Consider the following 20,699-nt stretch of genomic DNA (forward strand, 5'->3'; position numbering starts at 1 on the left):
ACCCTGCTGTTTGAGATACACCGGTTTCACCTTTGGCTTTGGACTGCGACAGTTCTTGGGATTATCCTTTGGTTGTGTACTGTGGTTTTGTCTGGCAGTTTCCTCTAGGCTACAGAGAGCCCTGTGAGTCTGACCCCTTCAAGTGCCAAGCTCCTGCTGCGTGCCCTGCCGGAGGTCTTCTAGCTGTGCTTTCGCTGCGTGCCCTGCCAGTAGGCTCTTCTGCCTGGTGCTTGCCAGTGGGCATTGTGAATTTACCTACACCTATTAAAAACACTTTACTGTGCATATTGATATTAACCCCTTAATGTCAAAGCTCGTACATGTACGGGCTCAAAATGCATTGTTTTCAATGGATTTAGGGACCGCCCATTGTCCTTAAGGGGTTAATATGTATATGCTCAAAGTGCAAAATACTCCTTCTTATGAGGTGCCGTTAGGGACATTATTTCAGTTTTTTATCTCACATATATCATATAGTGAAACTGAGGTGCCGTTAGGGACATTATTTCAGTTTTTTATCTCACATATATCATATAGTGAAACGCATATATCATATACTGAAACGCATATATCATATACTGAAATGCATACATCATATACTGAAACGTATATATCATATAGTAAAACGCATATATCATATAGTGAAACGCATGTATCATATACTGAAACGCATGTATCATATACTGAAACGCATATATCATATACTGAAACGCATATATCATATACTGAAACACATATATCATATAGTGAAACGTATATATCATATACTGAAATTTTTCATATATCAGACAGTGAAACGCATATATCATATACTGAAACGTATATATCATATAGTGAAACGCATATATCATATACTGAAATTTTTCATATATCATATAGTGAAACGCATATATCATATACTGAAATTTTTCATATATTATATAGTGAAACAGATGGAGTGAAATTTGTATATATATAGACTGAAAAAACGCTTATATCATATAGTGAAACAGATGGAGTGAAATTTGTTTATATCGTATAGTGAAACAGATGGAGTGAAATTTGTATATACCGTATTTGCTCGATTATAAGACAAGGTTTTTTCCAGAGCAAATGCTCTTATAATGCGTCTTATAATCGAGGTTGTCTTCTAATCAGACCTCAAAAACATTTCTGCTGGGGCCATGCTGCTTACCGGTGCTTTGGTCGCGAGCAGCGTCTCTTCTAGCAGCAGGAGAACAGGAAGCTAGCAGAGTGTCACATAATGCTGCCTCCCCCCTCCTTCCTCTGGGGGCGGGGCAGAGAAGTTGCTCGCACAGCCGGGCCCCTGCAGAAGTCTGCGAGTGGGAGATCTGCAGTTCAGGTAAGGGGGTGGGGGAGGGTTTTTGTGATGAATGTGTGAAGTATGTGTGATTAATGGAATGTGTAAGAGGGGTGGGGGTGGTAGCATGGCATAGGGAGGCTGTAATCCCTCTACTATCATCCCCAGGTTCCAGCATGTACTGGCTGCCTTGGCTTGATAGGAGTGTGATTGCTGTTAGCAGTTATATATATATATACACCTCCAGAAATGCATTTTAACCCCCTATATGCCACTCAGCCCCATGGTATGCCTTTTAACCCCCTATATGCCACTCTGCCATAAGGCATATCATGGGGCAGAGGGGCATATAGGGGGTTAAAAGGCATATCATGGGTCAGAGTGGCAAATAAGTGGGTATAAGGCATTTCTGGGGACAGAGTGGCAAGCCTGGGGGCAGATGTGCATAACTGGGGGGGGGGGCAGGTTGGCAAATAAAAGGAAATAAAAAAATATATATTTTTCTCAATCATAGCTTTTATTAAATATGAAAAAATAGTTTACAGGAATGAATATTTACTAGTAAAACTTTTCCTATAGAGTAGTCTTATATTCAGGCTTTTTGTTTTTTTCCTAAATTAATATTTTGATTTTGGGGGGTCGTCTTATAATCGATCAAATACGGTATATAGACTGAAAAAACACTTATATCATATAGTGAAACAGATGGAGTGAAATTTGTATATATACATATATATACTGAAACTGGTCATCAGTCACATGATCATTACCCTCCCAGGTTGACTCCGCCTCCTAGAGCTCATTCTGAACTTGCTGGTAAGCAGTGTAGGCTTCTCCATTGAACTGGGTAAGTTTTTCTTCCCATTGTTTTTGTATATTTGAGCCCCTTTGTTTAATTTGTGATCATTTTCCTCATTTTGAATTGTGTATTATATACATTTATGTTAGTATCTGTGAAATGGTTTTACTGTGGTTCCATTAGTTTCATTGCTAATGCTTGTTCAAGATGGCATGATGCTATCATGTGAGTTTTTGGATGGGGGCTCTGGGGTGAGATGGGGACTTGCTTGTTTTGATCTTTTTTGGGCATGTGAATTAATGATGATTTTTGGGGTTCGTGGGGTTACATGTGGAGGTGCTGCCTTGAGATGGTCTGTTGTGGGATTAGTGGTTTTGGGGGGTGGAGGAGGTGTTTGTTTTTATTACTTAAGATTTTTTTTAATGAATTTTGACATTTCATTATGTTTATCTTTTCATTAAAAAGACAGTGTAATGTGGGTTTGATTTTTTGATTTTAAACTGATTGGATTGGTTGGCGAATTTTGTTATTGATGTCATTGTTGGAAATTTGCTGTTATTGAGACCTTCTTGTTATGTTGGGTTTTTACATTTTTCTTTTCCTTTTCAGGCTCTGTGTAGGACTTGTTTTTGCAGATTTTTTGAATATTTAATAAGTTTTTCCAGACACATTGAAGATTATTTCTAAAAGGTATGTGGTGCATTAACCATTCCTTAAATGTACAGAACACAAAACATAGTGATATATAGGGGGCACACAGGGTGGTACATAGACAAAAATAAGGACATCAAGTATAGAGACTGTTACGTTTGCATAGGTGTGGAAACCAGGATGCAGGATACAAATGGATCAGTCTCTTAATGGTCAGATAATCCAGGTCAGGAGCAGAGAAGTTAACGTGGTCAGGAATCAAGCCGAGGTCGGTACCAGGTAGCAGGCAGAGAATGGTCAAGCAAGCCGGGTCAGGAGCTGAGAGGTTAACGCGGTCAGGAATCAAGCCAAGGTCGGTAACAGGCAGCAGGCAGAGACTGGTCAAACAATCCGGGTCAGGAGCTGAGAGGTTAACGTGGTCAGGAATCAAGCCAAGGTCGGTAACAGGCAGCAGGCAGAGAATGGTCAAACAATCCGGGTCAGGAGCAGAGAGGTTAATGCGGTCAGGAATCAAGCCAAGGTCGGTAACAGGAATCAACATGAATAAACAGATATGCGCCAGGTAAGTACTACAGCTAGTTGTAAAAACAACTGAACCGGCATCAGTGCTCTGGTTTTAAACCTGCCGCCCTTCCAGATCCCGCCCCCAACCCTGATGACGTCCAATGGACGTTGCTTCTCCTCCATAGGGGTAAGAGATCGGCAGGGGGGCGTGTCCTGTGACACCGTGGGTGTCCATCACTGTGCGGTGGTTCATTCTTGTGAACCGCCGCGTATGAGGACACTGTGTGGCTGGATCGTCCCGGGAGGGGTAAGTACCGAGTACCCGCCACTCGGGGGTACTCGGGAGATGCACTCCGCCCCGGAGCGCGACGCCACGAGCACCCGGGCGACGTGTACCGGACAGGGCTGTGACGCCGCGGGTACTCGGGCGACGCACTCCGCACGGGAGCGCGACGCGGTGAGTCCCCCCGGACCGTACTCCGGCCGGGATCATGACAGAGACACAGGAGGACACAATATAAATATAAAAACACATGGGGGCACAGAAACATAGGGGCCCACAGAGTCACACATATATGCAGGGAGACACACAAAGACACTCATAGGCACACATAGAGACCAATACACACAGGGTTACATAGAGGGGTACGCTTGAAAAGTAGTTCATTTGCATATCAAAATACAGGTAATGTCATAGACATGAGGAAACCTTTTCCTAATTCATGCATTTGCTTGCATATCTGTTAATACAATGTATAGATTATTCTTCATCATTATTTACTCTCTGTATTCACAGTATAAGCAATGATGAGGTTGACTCAGTAACCTTTAATATGGCTACATCACATGCAGAGTGTCCTTACTTTGTGAATTAAATTCATCCCATTTGTAAAAGGTAGAAACTACCTACAAATTGTTGCTTCTCTCTTTCCAAGTGTCACTTCTTGCTTGAGCTCAGTATACTTTTGATGCTCAATTTCTGATTGATTTATCTTTATTTTTTCGTTGTTTTTACAGTTTGGTCACCCTCCATGTCCTTTTTCCTGGGGCTCAGTTTACCCCCCACATTTTACAGTGTATATTAAAGATATTAATATTATAATTGATGACTTCTTTTTTTTATAAATTTTTTAAAGCTATTTTAAAGACGATCATCAATAATCTTTGGACACCGCATTTGATGTTGTAATACTTTATTTTTTTAATTGGATTTTAAAAAAGTGTTTTTGTTCATTTATATTTCATTTATATTCCATTTTATTACATTTGTAAATACAACAGATGATACTTTGGAATTTTTATTAGAGTTAAAGCAAGGCTTGTCTGCAGTACAAATACATGCTTTCTCAAATGATTGCAACATTATTGAAAATCTAAATAGGAAATTAGAAGATTACTTGAGAATTTTAAGTGCATAATTGTTTGTTTGCACTCTGTGATAATTCAATTCAGATATCCGAACTATGTTCTATACTAGATGAATTGTATAATTTAACTTATCAATCATTTAATTTTTTACAGGCTCAAATCCCATTGGAGGACGCCTATTGGAGACCAACATTTCTTAGCTCCTCGCTTGGTAGTGACTGGCAGGCGGGGACGTCCAAGATATGATATAAACGTGGAACATATTTCTGCTTTTTCAACTCTTGGTTTTCGTTGGCAAACAATTTCTAAATGTTTTGGTATTAGCCGTTGGACTTTGTATTATCATAGCCAAAGAACTGGATTTTGAAGACCCCGATTATCAAATATTTCTGATTCTGAACTTCAAAATCTTATATATGAAATTCTCATCACTACTCCAAAATGCAGGAGAAGTCTATCTAATTGGTAGCTTAAATGCAAGACAAACTCGAGTTCAGCAGTGTTTAATGTTTATTGACCCGGTTGGAAGAACAATCAGAAGAAGATCAGCTATCCAGAGAAGAGTTTCTAATGTATTATGCTCTAATCAATTATGGTAAATTTGAATTTAAGAATTGTATATTTTGTAATAAAAAATATAATATTGTATAATTCCCTTAAAAATTGTAAATATATGATATATAAATTATATAATTATACCATGCTTACGGTCTATCCATTGTCTCAATTATTATCTTTGTTAACATGTTTTTCTTTCTTAAAATGGTGACAGCACATGAAGAGAGTCCTTACATTTGTGAATTAAATTCATCACACTCAGAGAGGAAGTACACAACCACAAGCTTTCAGCTCCTCTCCTTCCAACCGGAGCTTAGTTTTGTATTCTACCTCCTCACAGAGAGGATGTTCGCTGTTGAAGCTCCGTGTTATGCATTTAAAAAATATATATATTTTTATTTCATTTATTATTTTTTTCCCCAGAAGAATTACAGGTTTTTTATTAAATTTCATGGCGTATACCTGAATAGAGTGTACCTATGTGGTTCATAAATTACCTATGTGGTTTATGAGGTGAGGAAGCTGTAGTCAATGCATCTCCTGTTGTAAGGTACCATGAGGTACCTGGGGTGCGGGCGAGGGAGGAGTCCAATATGCAGGGGCGTCTAGAGAGAGTCCCAAGAAACTGAGAGGAAGTCAATAGGCAAACCGAAGGTCTAGGCAGGCAGCAATCCAAAGCAAGGTCAGAGAACAATCCGTGGTCAGGTCCAGGCAACAATCAATAGGCAGGGTCAAAGAACAATCCGTTGTCAGGTCCAGGCAGCAATCAATAGGCAGGGTCAAAGAACAATCCGGGGTCAGCGTACAGGCAGCATAAGGGTGCTCAGAGGTTTTATAGGGATGACGTCATGCCTGAAGATCCACCTCCCGTGCCTTCCTTACTGCTCTCTGTTGAAGGAGAAGGCGCTGTAAGCATCGCCCCTTCAACTGAACCCAGGGCTGTCCCGTCCTCCTTCCCTTCGAGCACACAGTATGTAGGAGAAGGCAGCGCTGGAACAACTTGTAGAAGCGCCGCCCCTCCTGCCGAAGTGCCCATCGTCCCTCGCCACTGCCTCCGGTGTGTTTAATGAATAAGAAAATTGATAAAAGCTTCTGTTACTGATGAATGAAAAATGGAGGTGCCTCAATCACTTCTGACTGTACGGTTCGTCTTACCAGGAGGAATCCGGAATGCAGGAATGGAACACACTTTCTCAGTACAGAATACGGACAAGGGGTCTGGTGAGGGTAACAGGGCGTAAGCTGTAAGCACGGGTGGCCAGGACGGAGCCGTTTAGTAGACCAGGGTCGGGATGCCAGGGGTACACAGGAGCCGTTGAGAAAGCCGGGGTCAGGAAGCCAGAGGTACTCAGAGTCGTTAGGATAGCCAGAAATACATGAGAACCGTTAAGCAGACCAGGGTCAGATACCAGGATACACAGGAGATAAATAACTTGAAAAACGGAGGGGCTCACGAGATATTATAGGCCGCTCTTTTTCTGCGTTTTTCGTGGTGCAGCCTATAATCTGAGTTTATCGCAGGGATGCGCAATTCGTATCGCCCGAAACATGCAGTTCCGGGCGCCGGGCAGGTGTTTTTTTTTCTTTATCATTTAGCCCTGCTGTGGCCAAGCAGCAAGGTTAGGATCCGGATCCCCCACACCGCTGCAGGTGACCTGAATCCTCCTCTCTGGCAGCCGGTGGGCATCTGCCCGATGCAGACAACTCCCCCCTGCTGCTGGACTTCCGCTGGTGCTTCTATGACGGAGCGTCGGCGTGATATGATCTTCCGGTTCTCTGTCAAAGAGAAGTGAACGCCTGTGCAATATGCGCAGATAACCTCCGCTGCTGCCGGAACTTCTTTGACTGAGCGTCGGCATAGAAGCCCCGGCGAAAGTGGAGAGAAGCTCCAGAGGTTGTCTACGTGCATCGCACAGACGTCCAGTGGCTGCCCCCGCTAGACACCATGGAGTCTGGGGATGCATTGGTAAGTCTGGGGGACGGGGGCAGACCAGCATATCAGGGTGGCATAAAGCTTATCAGATGGCATATCTAGGGGGCAGAGTGGCATATCAAGGGTTATAAAGCATATCTGGGTGGGAGACTGGTGTATCTATGAGTAAGGTGCATTATGAATTAAAGGGGAGGACCTTAAAATGGATATTGGGTTTCCAAAATTTTGTTTGTATATGACCTATGCTGACTAACTGCATAATGTATACCAAAATCAAAATGCATGTATTCCTGTTCATTGGATAAAATACTGCTTTACCATTCCACATGTATTTGTTCTCTAAAAATATTTTTTTCTTTAAAATAGCACCAAACGTTAAGGGTGCCGCCTAAAATTGAGCCAATACGGTATATTTAGACATTTTAAAGGTACTATCACAGTAGTGGTTATGGATTCCTCGCCAATACTTTACTCAACAGGATATTTGCCACATGATCCTGCTGCTTGCGCATCCATGTAATTGTACAGGAGATGCTTTGACCAAAGCTTCCTCACCTCATAAACCACATAGGTTATTTTAGGTATACTCTATTCAGGTATACGCCATGAAAGTGAATAAAAAAACTGTAAATCTTCTGGGGGAAAAAAAGAATAAATGAAATAAAAATATATATATTTTTTAAATGCATAACACGGAGCTTCAACAGCGAACATCCTCTCTGTGAGGAGGTAGAATACAAAACTAAGCTCCGGAATGAAGGCGCCGGTTGGAAGGAGAGGAGCTGAAAGCTTGTGGTTGTGTACTTCCTCTCTGAGTGTGATGAATTTAATTCACAAATGTAAGGACTCTCTTCATGTCACCATTTTAAGAAAGAAAAACATGTTAACAAAGATAATAATTGAGACAATGGATAGACCGTAAGCATGGTATAATTATATAATTTATATATCATATATTTACAATTTTTAAGGGAATTATACAATATTATATTTTTTATTACAAAATATAAAATTCTTAAATTCAAATTTACCATAATTGATTAGAGCATAATACATTAGAAACTCTTCTCTGGATAGCTGACCTTCTTCTGATTGTTCTTCCAACCGGGTCAATAAACATTAAACACTGCTGAACTCGAGTTTGTCTTGCATTTAAGCTACCAATTAGATAGACTTCTCCTGCATTTTAGAGTAGTGATGAGAATTTCATATATAAGATTTTGAAGTTCAGAATCAGAAATATTTGATAATCGGGGTCTTCAAAATCCAGTTCTTTGGCTATGATAATACAAAGTCCAACGGCTAATACCAAAACATTTAGAAATTGTTTGCCAACGAAAACCAAGAGTTGAAAAAGCAGAAATATGTTCCACGTTTATATCATATCTTGGACGTCCCCGCCTGCCAGTCACTACCAAGCAAGGAGCTAAGAAATGTTGGTCTCCAATAGGCGTCCTCCGATGGGATTTGAGCCTGTAAAAAATTAAAAAAAGAATTATCACAGAGTGCAAACAAACAATTATGCACTTAAAATTCTTACGTAATCTTCTAATTTCCTATTTAGATTTTCAATAATGTTGCAATCATTTGAGAAAGCATGTATTTGTACTGCAGACAAGCATTGCTTTAACTCTAATAAGAATTCCAAAGTGTCATCTGTTGGATTTACAAATGTAATAAAATGGAATATAAATGAACAAAAACACTTTTTTTTAAATCAAATCAAAAATAAAGTATTACAACATCAAATGCGGTGTCCAAAGGTTATTGATGGTCGTCTTTAAAATAGCTTTAAAAAATGTATTAAAAAAAAGTCATTAATTACAATATTAATATCTTTAATACACTGTAAGATGTGGGGGTAAACTGAGCTCCAGGAACAAGGACATGGAGGGTGACCAAACTGTAAAATCTTCTTCAAAAACAACAAAAAAATAAAGATAAATCAATCAGAAATTGAGCATCAAAAGTATACTGAGCTCAAGCAAGAAGTGACACTTGGAAAGGGAGAAGCAACAATATGTAGGTATTTTCTACCTTTTACAAATGGGATAAATTTAATTCACAACGTAAGGACACTCTCTATGTGATGTAGCCATATTAAATGTGTAAATAATGATAAAGAATAATCTATTCATTTTATTAACAGATATGTAAGCAAATGCATGAATTAGGAAAAGGTTTCCTCATGTCTATGACATTACCTGTATTTTGATATGCAAATGAACTACTTTTCAAGCGTACCCCTCTATGTAACCCTGTGTGTTACTGTGTATTGGTCTCTATGTGTCCCTATGAGTGTCTTTGTGTGTCTCCCTGTATATATGTGTGACGCTGTGTACCTATGTTTTTATTTTGTTTGTCTGTGGCCCCCTATGTTTCTGTGCCTCCATGTGTTTTTATATTTATATTGTGTCCTCCTGTGTCTCTATACTTGAGGTCCTTATTTTTGTCTATGTACCACCCCGTGTGTCCCTATATTTATAGTGTACCACTGTATTTCACTATGTGTCACTATGTGTCCCCCTATATGTCACTACGTTTTGTGTTCTATATATTTAAGGAATGGCTAATGTACCACATACCTTTTAGAAATAATATTCAATGTGTCTGGAAAAACAAGTCCTACACAGAGCCTGAAAAGGAAAAGAAAAATGTAAAAACCCAACACAACAAGAAGGTCTCAATAACAGCAAATTTCCAACAATGACATCAATAACAAAATTCGCCAACCAATCCAATCAGTTTAAAATCAAAAAATCAAACCCACATTACACTGTCTTTTTAATGAAAAGATAAACATAATGAAATGGCAAAATTCATTATAAAAAACCTTAAGTAATAAAAACAAACAGCGCCTCCGCCCGCCAAAACCACTAATCCCACAACAGACCATCTCAAGGCAGCACCTCCACATGTAACCCCACAAACCCCAAAAATCAAAACAAGCAAGTCCCCATCTCACCCCAGAGCCCCCCATCCAAAAACTCACATGATAGCATCATGCCATCTTGAACAAGCATTAGAAATGAAACTAATTGAACCACAGTAAAACCATTTCACAGATACTAACATAAATGTATATAATACACAATTCAAAATGAGGAAAATTATCACAAATTAAACAAAGGGGCTCAAATGTACAAAAACAATGGGAAGAAAAACTTACCCAGTTCAATGGAGAAGCCTACACTGCTTACCAGCAAGTTCAGAATGAGCTCTAGGAGGTGGAGTCAACCTGGCAGGGTAATGATCATGTGACTGATGACCAGTTTCAGTATATACCGTATTGACTCGAATATAGGCCGCACTTTTTCCCCCCACTTTAAGTCTTTAAAGTGGGGGTGCGGCCTATATTCGGGGTCTAGCGCCCGACGCCCGGGACATGCAGTCCTACTCTCTGATACGCTCAGACAGCCTCCCCTGCCAGCGCTTCCCACGGGGGGGAGTGCCGGCACAGGAGGTTGTCTAAGCGCATTGTGCAGACGTTCATTGGCAGCAGCGATACGCGTAAACAGCCTCCGCTGCCGGCACGTCTGCACAATGTGCTTTAACAATCTCCCTTGCCGGGAATTCCCACGGGGGAGTCCCGGCAAGGGAGATTGTTAAAGCACATCGTGCAGACGTGCCGGCAGCAGAGGTTGTTTACGTGCATCGCCGCAGCCGGTGAACGTCCGCACGATGCGTTTTACCTCTGCCCCCAAGACTTACCAGAGCAGACTCCAGGGTGTCATTCAGTATATGATATATGCGTTTCACTATATGATATATGAAAAATTTCAGTATATGATATATGCGTTTCACTATATGATATATGAATAATTTCAGTATATGATATATACGTTTCACTATATGATATATACGTTTCAGTATATGATATATGCGTTTCAGTATATGATACATGTGTTTCACTATATGATATATGTGTTTCACTACATGATATATAAGTTTCAGTGTATGAGATATGCATTTCAGTATATGATATTTGCGTTTCAGTATATGATATATGCGTTTCACTATATGATATATGTGAGATAAAAAACTGAAATAATGTCCCTAACGGCACCTCATACCTTCTGTTCATTTGTCAGTACATGGTGGACATGTAAAGAGGTTTTTGAGCTATTAAGAAACAGAGTGGCATATTTTTTTAATACTAGAAAGCCTCTTGATCTTGAGTTTAATGTAGTTTATTTATCCTTGGAATTCATAATGTAACTAATATAAGAAATACCTTAAGTTGGCTGTTAGGGTCTTTCTGTGAATTAATAAGATGTTATCAAAAATCATATTGTTTTCAAATGAAATAAATAAGAACATTTAATTAATGAGAATTCTAAGTGTAAAACCAATTATTTCACAGCTTTTAAAATGTTTGCGCTGTTATCAGTGCAACATTGATAGAGATTCCTTTAGGGATCTCTCATACATTTTATGTATATCTGTGACATCACCGAGTTCACTGTATTGTTTTTTTTTTTTTTTACTTTTAATTTATATTTATATTTCATTTAACCCCTTAATGACAAAAAACAAAATACTGTCTGCGCTTCTCACCCTAATAAAGTTGGCAACAAATATATAAACATAATATAAATGAGAGGTTTTGGTTTTTGTATACATTGTACAGCCAACACACTGTATTTGCAGCATGCTCACACTGTTTGGTAGGCCTTATATTATACATTTGTATTATTTGAGCCTGAGACTAGCTTAGCGCACCGACATTTTTTCTTTACCCCTTAATGACAAGACTGTTTCTTACTCATAGTACATTTTGGGACAGTGTTGCTGTGTTGCTGTTTAGCTGTGATTTTCTTCTTTCTCATTTTGTGCTCCCACAGATATTATATATTGGGGTTTTTTCAGGACAAACAGAGCTTTTTTTAGATACCATTATTTTTATCATATCATCTAATTTACTATAAAAAAAATGATAAAATATAGTGATATTTTGTCACGAGCTTAGAAATACCCAATGTTTTTAGTTTTTTTTTGTGCTTTGTTCTGCATGTTATGGGGCAATAAGTACCAGTAGTGTTTTGCTATTTCAAAACCAATTTTTCCACAAAGCTAGTCATTCTGCCCCATGTGGTATTTCAGGTATCTTTGAAGCCGGCCAATACAGTTTACCCCATCAAACCAAATATTTTCGAAAACTGGACACCCCAAGGTATTTGAAATGCTGATATTTGAACACTTTCCATTCACTAATTTTACCACCAGCCTTTGTCAAACTTTATGGTAGTAAATTGTTTTTGAATTTTTTTCACACACGTTGTAATTCAGGTATAAATTTACCGCTCCTGGTATATGTCCCTGTCAAACAACACCCCAATATGTGTTCAGTAACATCTCCTGAGCACAGTGATACCCCAAATGCATAGGTTTGTTGGGTTATTTGGGAGGTAAAAGGTCACCTTTGTGAGGTGTGTATTTTTTGCCATTTAGATATCTGGTCAGTCTGTGCCCACGTCCCATATTTTGGACATCTTTGAAGCCGGCCAATTCAATTTACCCCATCAAATCATACATTTTTTAAAGCTAGACACCCTATGGGCATTTATAATGCCAATATTTTAACTCTTTCCATGCAGGAATTTTGGTGAAGATATAGAATTGTAGGACTTGCTCATAAAATAACTTATTTTTGGTGACAGTGGGGAATTTTTACATGTTACCATATTTTAAAAAAAAAAACATTTTTTAACATTTTTTTAAATATATATATTTTTGAAATTTTTTTAATTCTTTAAATTTTTTTTTTTTTTACTAATCACACTGATTAGTGAGCGGGGCTCCATTGACCTTGCATGGTTGAATGCAGTACCTGGAGGAGCTCGAGAGTTCTCAAGAGGGTCTGGATAGTTCTCTATTCAGTGGATTCAGTTTTCTATTGTTGACGCCATCTTGTGATTCTGATCGCTTCCTATGCTGTTTTAGCTGCCATTTTTGTTGTGGGGAGGGCTTTCACTTGTTTAGCCCGTACATGTACAGGCTTTGTCATTATCACGTTGCACTGCAATCCCGTACATGTACAGGCTTTGTCGTTAAGGGGTTAAAAGAAAATAATACTTTATCTTTTTTCTTCTTCACTCTGATCTTCCCCGCATTGATAGCACCGATGCATGCAATCAGCCAGTGGACTCTGCTGGATCTCTTCTCTCTTCCAAAAAGCTTCAGGTCGGAGTCAGTAGGGATGTAACAGTGTACCGGCACTCACACCAAACATGATTGGTCGGCAGGCTGACGGGAAATTCAGGATGTCATAAGACAACTTGATCTTGCATGCAGTGACAGGGATGTACATAATGTACAGGTACATGGTAAGGGCTATAAATTATTATTATTATCTTTTATTTATATAGCGCCAACAGTTTATGCAGCTCTTAATACAATACATAAATTCAAGGGATATTACAAGACAAGAATTGACAGACTAAGACAAACCGATACATTCGGTGGATAGATGTGTAGATGTAACTGCACGTTTACAGGGTTATAAAGGAGTTAAGAAGAAAAGGGGACATTTAAACCAGAGAATGTAAAGCTATTAGTATAAATTATTTGGCAAAACGTATGTTGTATCAAGAATGATAATAATCTATAATTTCTTCATCTTTACTTTGTATGTGCAGATAAGTGCCACAACCAATGTGAGACAGGAGCTCTCTCACACCAGATGGGAGCTAGCCCACTTTTCACAAGGGCAACACTAGCTGTAGAGTGAAATGAATGGGGTTGCAAAATGTGCAGTAAGGTCAAATGCTCATTGATTCAAGGGAAAACCCAATAATCTGTTCACATATACAGAGCCTCCAGGTCAACATCTAGGAATTTCTCATTTACAAATGTAGGACAAAGTTATTTGTTACAGGAAGAAGTCATAGGTTGTTCTGATCTCTGATTATGTACCTTACCTTGCAAAAAATGGGAGGTGGTTCAGTCACGCATATGGGTGTAGCTATCCTCAAGAGGCAGGGGTATGAGGTTAAGTGGGCACGACCAAATGTTGCTCCCCTGTCGGGAAGAATAGGAAAGTAACCTGTGAGATCTAAGGAATCAGCACTTTACCTGGAGACTCTGGAAAATTTAGCAGTCACATCATCAAATAATGTTATTGTATCGATAATATTTAGTTTAACACTTTGTTTTATAGAAGCTTAGATCTGTTACTCAAGTTTCCCTTTTCCTCTCCTATCATTAAAAAGGACATATAATGGAGATTCATTATTATTCAGAAATAAGAAATACTTTTACCCATGGTATACCCATAAAATTGTTTTTCTATTACAATATTATCCACAGTATCTTGTTAATGTTAATCTAATCTGTAAGCATACTTATAGTGTATAGAACAATGAATGAATGGTACAATGAATTTTAAAAAAGACAAATCTGGTTTAAGTGGTTTAAATAGATTAAATGTAATATGGACAGCAATGACATCTGTTGTAATTTATAATACCCTTTTATTATTTTTCCTTTCTCAAATATTCATACACAATGATCTTAATCGAATCTAAATTGGCATGATATATTTATGAAACAGCTTGTCAGTCATATGGCCACCAATTAACAAAACATATTCAGTTTTTTTAAATCTTACTCACTGGAAAGTTAGATTCAGATCTACATTGTAGTCATTTAAAATTAAATATGCTAACACTATATGAATAATTCTGATAATTTATTACCAGTGATTAAACATAATACAGACAACTGTGAATACTGCTTCACACAGACACGCGGTTTGATAATCTCTATTGTATGTTTACCAGAATAGAACTTTAGTCATTTTGAAACTATTTTAATGGTTCAACTAGCTAAATAAAGACAATGCTGAATTTTAATGATAAAAAATCAACCACTAAAGTAGGTTAGTAGGCATAGCATTGTAGCCCTAGCTTAATATTTACACTTTGCTACTTTAAATTTGAAACTCACTACTGCTTTCATTCTGGCCTCCTGGAGTGCTTCCGTATGAGAGCAGAGCCTCGGCATGAACCATGGGGACAAACTCTCCCCCATTTTTCTTATAGGGATCATATTATACAGGTATTTTTTGTGCAGTGGAGACAAAAACAAGCTGTGATTAGCATTTTTGGCAGCATTCCCTGGAGTCCATTAAATGAACCAGGTGCTGCTTATTTAGCATTAACAAATACATCCCTCCCAGAAACAGACAGAGGCAGAGTGCAAGAGGTTACATACAGAAAAAGAAAAAAAGGCTATAGTTGCAATGCCAGAGATTTCTATACATTAAAATTTAACGTCAGATAACTCTAAAACTAAGCTTATTAATAATATCTTTAAAAATCTCAACCAAAACACCAACTCACAATAGAGAGGTGCATGGATAAGGAAAATAAATGTCAGTGCCTGTAAGGAAAGCTATACATTAATTTAACTCCACAGATGAGCACGGGTTATTTTACAATTTAAGGCAGCTTCTATTGCAGGCACTGATTAAACTAGACCCCTTCCCTTTTCTCCTGTTGTTTTTTTCTCTCTGCAGCAAGACACTGTCTAACATACTGACCCCCTCCTCCCCTCTCCTTACTCCCTCTTGCCCCACCTCACCTGTCAGCTTTTGCAATTAGAGATCAGAGGAGACCAGAAAATGGCTGGAGAAGGTACATGAGCATGGGGGGCAGACACAAGGTGGAGGTGTCAGGATTCCACCCAGTCAGTCTGTCAGTACTCTGTTTTTGTTCACCTTCATGTCTGTTGCAGCCTCTAGAGGTCACCTGTCAGAACAATCATTTGTCTATATGATAATGACCTGACCAGCTGCATCTGCTAACCTTTACATACCTGCTAATTCCTGCCTACTACCTGGCCCTGTTCTCCTGCTAGCAGCGTTTTTGATTTACCCATGTTGATCCTGCTTGTTCTGATTCGGCATTGATATCGTCTTTCCGGGTTCTGACCTGGCTTGCCTGACTACATCTGCCCTGTCCAAGGACTTTCTAGTCGTATTGCCAATCAAGACCAGTCCTGTGTTCTACTTACCTGTCTTGTCAGCTTACTCCAAAATAATATCCAGCCTGTCTGTACCTTCCTACCTGTCAATATGCATTGCGGGGTACAAATAGAGCATCCGGTCTCCCCTGCAACTGGGCTCCTAGATGACCTGCTTACTCAAGTCCTGACAGAGTACAGGGCCAAGTAAAAAAAAGTCCCACGTTTGTGAAAGGGCAGGATTAGGATTTGTTGTCTGCAAACAAATGAGCCAAATAATGAAATGAAAAATTAGTCAAACATGATTTTTGGGCCCTGTGCACAAGTCTAATATATAATACACGTGTGTGTAAGCTTCCATAATGTGTCCCTTAACTGCATAAATAAAATGTGGTCACCCTAGCCCTTGTCTCCCATGACACCTCCATGATGTCAGTGCCCTCAAACAGGTGGTCTGTGCCATATTTGCAACCAAATGGCTTGTCTGAGCTATATTTGCCACCAAAAAAGATACTGGTGGTGTGGAGGTTATCTGGGTAGGGGGGTTCAGACCATTTGTTTTGTAATACTACTGATGGCGGTCCTGGCAAGCGGCAAGCGGGCAGAATATGTAAATGCATATCTGAATGGTGTGTTATGTGCCTGTGTGTCGACAATGTCAAAGGAGGGAACTATGGGGTCTCCATCAGTCTGCAGAAGTGTCAGTGTCACAGTTCAGACAGTGCTTGAGTCTTCCAGGCAAACCTTCACTACTTCACACATTATGGCTCCACCCTTCATGGCCCAGCCATTTTGTAGCTCCGCCCTCACAGACCCATCACTATGAACAGTATTTTTTTGAGGAAAAGATGGCAACCCTACCTCCTAGATCCTGTATCTACTATGAATATATGGAGTAGAGTAAAAGGCTCATCTTCCTCTCTCAATGCTCCCCCACAGGGACCAAAAATACTTAAGCTCAGTACACTTATATTGACATCACCCCATTTTTATGTGTCTAGTTGCAACAAAGGCTTGAGATGACATGGTGAAGTCAAGAGGCATGCAACATTTCAGGTAAGCAGTTTGTGATATAAGTGTGCAGATATTCCACATGTTCACATTACTTCTTCAGATGTATCCACAAGGTTTATTGACAAATGTATTTTAAAATTTAAATATCATGATTACATATGTACATAGAAATAGTATTATATATTTTTATTTTATCACAAGTCATTACATTATCTTTATTTTTTATCTTGGTCTTTTTTATTCTGGTCTATTTCTCACTTCAAGTGCCATATTTGTACAATATGCTTTTTTAATATCATCTACTACTATTAGAATATAGATTGTTAATCTTTGTACTCCATTATCTACAAGTTGTATATATGTATTACACTGTATACACGATATAGATTTTTATATACATTATATGGGTCTTATCTGCCACACTGTCTCCTGGTTCTCAATGCTGTCCTATCCTGGTGTAACATCATAGGGGCATCAACTTAAGCCATTCCAACCTTATTACAATAAGGTCGCAAATTGAGAAGTATCCGGAACAGATGTTTCTGTTCTCTCCCTTTTACATCTTTCATAATAAGTACTATCTCAGGGTCCATTGACATCTTTTCCGTACTACTCACCGCACACAGAAGAAGCTGGAGCTCCGTTGCATAGAGACGCAGTATTGAGGGGAAGGACTACGTATGGATGTGTGGGAGGATATTGACATTGAAGAAGCCGGAGCGTCTCCCTTGCATGGAGACGCCGTAGTCAGAGGAAACATTACGTGCTGAGGTATAGGAGGTGTGCTCTGACGTGACGGACCAGCACAGTATTTAAGACGGATAACGAACTGGTACACTTGTACGGAATATTTTGGAAAAAACACCCACTGTGGATTTTTACTTTTAAAGAATTCTCCTGAGGAAGCCGACACAGCGAAAGGCGTCGAGAGAGAGAGCACACGGAGTTCCTGTATCGTCTTCAGGACCGGGTTGGTCCCCCCCCTCTATTTTTTCCAGACGAACCGCCGGATCCATGGCCCCTGGCAGTGGATGCCTTCCTGCAGAAATGGCCGAAGGAAGGGGTTTACCCTTTTCCACCGTTTTCTATGATCCTCAGGTTTCTCCACACACTGAGGCGTCAGCAGGTTACAATTCTCCTAATCATCCCTCTGTGGAGGACGAAACCCTGCCGACCCTCTTCTTCTTCCCCCTCTCTCAGGACCTACTGGTGCTTCAATACTGGTTTCCTCTCGTGGCCTGGACGGTTTCAGGGGTTCCTGGAATATGCCAGTTTTATCAGCAGAGGCTAGAGAATAGCTCTGGCAATCCTGGGCCCCTGGAACCCAGAGAACCTATCACCAGGCATGGGGTTACTGGAGTGGCTGGTGTTTGGAACAATCTATTGATCCCTTTACAGCACCAGTGGTAATGGTCCTCAATTTCTTAGCCCATTATAACGTTCCACCCTTCACTGTCTGGAGTTGTTTAAACTCTGTGCTGCTCATTTTCTTTACTAACCACTAGTGGCCGCCCTTGCCACTCTGAAGCACTCAGACCTGATTATGATATCCAGTTGCACCTTATCACCTGGAGTACACAGCCTTTATAAACCTGCCCAGCCCTTCAGTCTGGGCCTTGACATTAATGTTTCTGGACTACCTGCTTTGAACCTGAACCTGAACCTGTTCCTGAGTTGCGGCCAACACCACACAAGTGGACTCCCAAGCCGAGTGCCCTGCAAACGGACTCCCAAGCCGAGTGCCCTGCAAGCGGACTCCCAAGCCGAGTGCCCTGCAAGCGGACTCCCAAGCCGAGTACCCTGCAAGCGGACTACCAAGCCGAGTGCCCTGCAAGCGGACTCCCAAGCCGAGAGCCCTGCAAGCGGACTCCCAAGTAGAGTGCCCTGCAAGCGGACTCCCAAGCTGAGTGCCCTGCAAGCGGACTCCCAAGCTGAGTGCCCTGCAAGTGGGAAACCTGTCGTGTGCGCCCTATCCAGAGGGCTACCTGCCGAGTGCGCCCCATCCGTGGTCCTTAGTTTCCTGGAGATCTGGCCTGATAATGATGCTCTTTCCCTTTGCCAGCTATAGGCTAAACATGATCTGCCTGATTTCTTTTTGCAGAGTATCTACTATTTGACATGTGATTTGACACGGACTCTTTCCTCTTCTCCCCAGACAGTATTTTGGTCTCTATATCCCGTAAAACTAAATTGCATTCCTCTTCCATTTTTTTCTGGATAGGCATAAGCTATGTTTGGCTTGGTGCATTTGCACCTTTCTAGCTTCCATGGCACGCCCCCCCCCCCAACGGGCCTCCTCCTATGTATGTCCTTGTGTCGGTCTCTACAGTGGCTTGTTGGATCAAGTGGATCCTCCATCTTGCCAGTGATGACAGGTGGTTTGGGGCTCATTCTGGGACACAGCTGCTTTTAAACTGGCGGATCACTTTTGGCTGCGGCAGATTGGTCCAAGGAATCAACCTTCAGGACTTTCTACTTTTGTCACAGGGCTCATGCCTCAGCTGCTTTTGTTTTGCGTTAAAAATGCAAATACAAAGCCTCCTGTCTTGCTATAAAACCCTTGGTGTAGAGGTAATCTAAAAATGTATTAATCCCTTAGCGACCTTTGACGGTTCAGGGCCGTCATGGAAAAACGGTCACTTAAAGACCTTTGACGGTCCTGAACCCTCATTAAACTAAAAAACTAAATAAGCTTAGACAGTGATCAGCGATCACTTTCTTCGCTTAAACGGTGTTGCTGTAATGCCTTGATGTCAAGGCATTCAGTAACGCCGAGATCGGCATCAGGGGCGTCAACATCCGCCATACAATGTATGGCGGCGGACGCCCGTTTTAAAAGAGTTTTAACTTTAATGGTGTCGCTCTGGAGAGCGGTCACAACCGCCACTGCAAATGATTCTGCCACTCGCAAGATGGCGGCGCCCATTAAAAAAAATTAAGTTGAAAAGAATCTTCAGGAGAGTCTCTCCAGACCCTCCTGAGAATCTGGCTCCACTTGCAGGTTGAATACAGGTACTGCATTCAACCATGCAAGTCAATGGAGCCCAGCTTTCTAATCAGTGATTAGTAAAATATTCAAAAAATTATAAAAACAAAATATGGAAAAAAAATTGCTAAAAAGAAATGTGCTAACATTTAAAAATAATTATGCAGTGATGTCACCAGAGGAACCATTCAATACCAGCAAAATGTAAAAAAAAAAAGAATAAAATAAAAAATAAAGTTTATTATTTTGAGCAAGTGCTAAAATTAGTGCTCTATCGTCTCAAAAATCTCGACATAGAATTAGCTTTAAAATTAATGCATTTCAAATACCCAAGGGGTGGCTAATTTAATAAAAAATGAATGGTGTGTTGTGGTAAATTGGAGTGGCCGGGCTCAAAGATAGGGCATAGGCACAGCCTGACCAAAATGGAGAAAAAAGCACACTTCCCAAATGTGGCATTTTAAATCCCAAACAACCCGACAAACCAATGCATGTGGGGTATCACTGAACTTGGCAGATGTTGCTGAACACATATTGGGGTTTGATAGTGGTGCATACCAGGAGCTATGAATTAATTCCTGAAGTACAATTTGAGTGGGGGGGGGATTTGGCAAAGGCTGTG

The sequence above is a fragment of the Sceloporus occidentalis genome, unplaced genomic scaffold (genome assembly GCF_023333645.1).
Source record: "Sceloporus occidentalis isolate IW3139 unplaced genomic scaffold, rSceOcc1.0.p SCAF_27, whole genome shotgun sequence".
NCBI classification, from domain to species: Eukaryota; Metazoa; Chordata; class Lepidosauria; order Squamata; family Phrynosomatidae; genus Sceloporus; species Sceloporus occidentalis.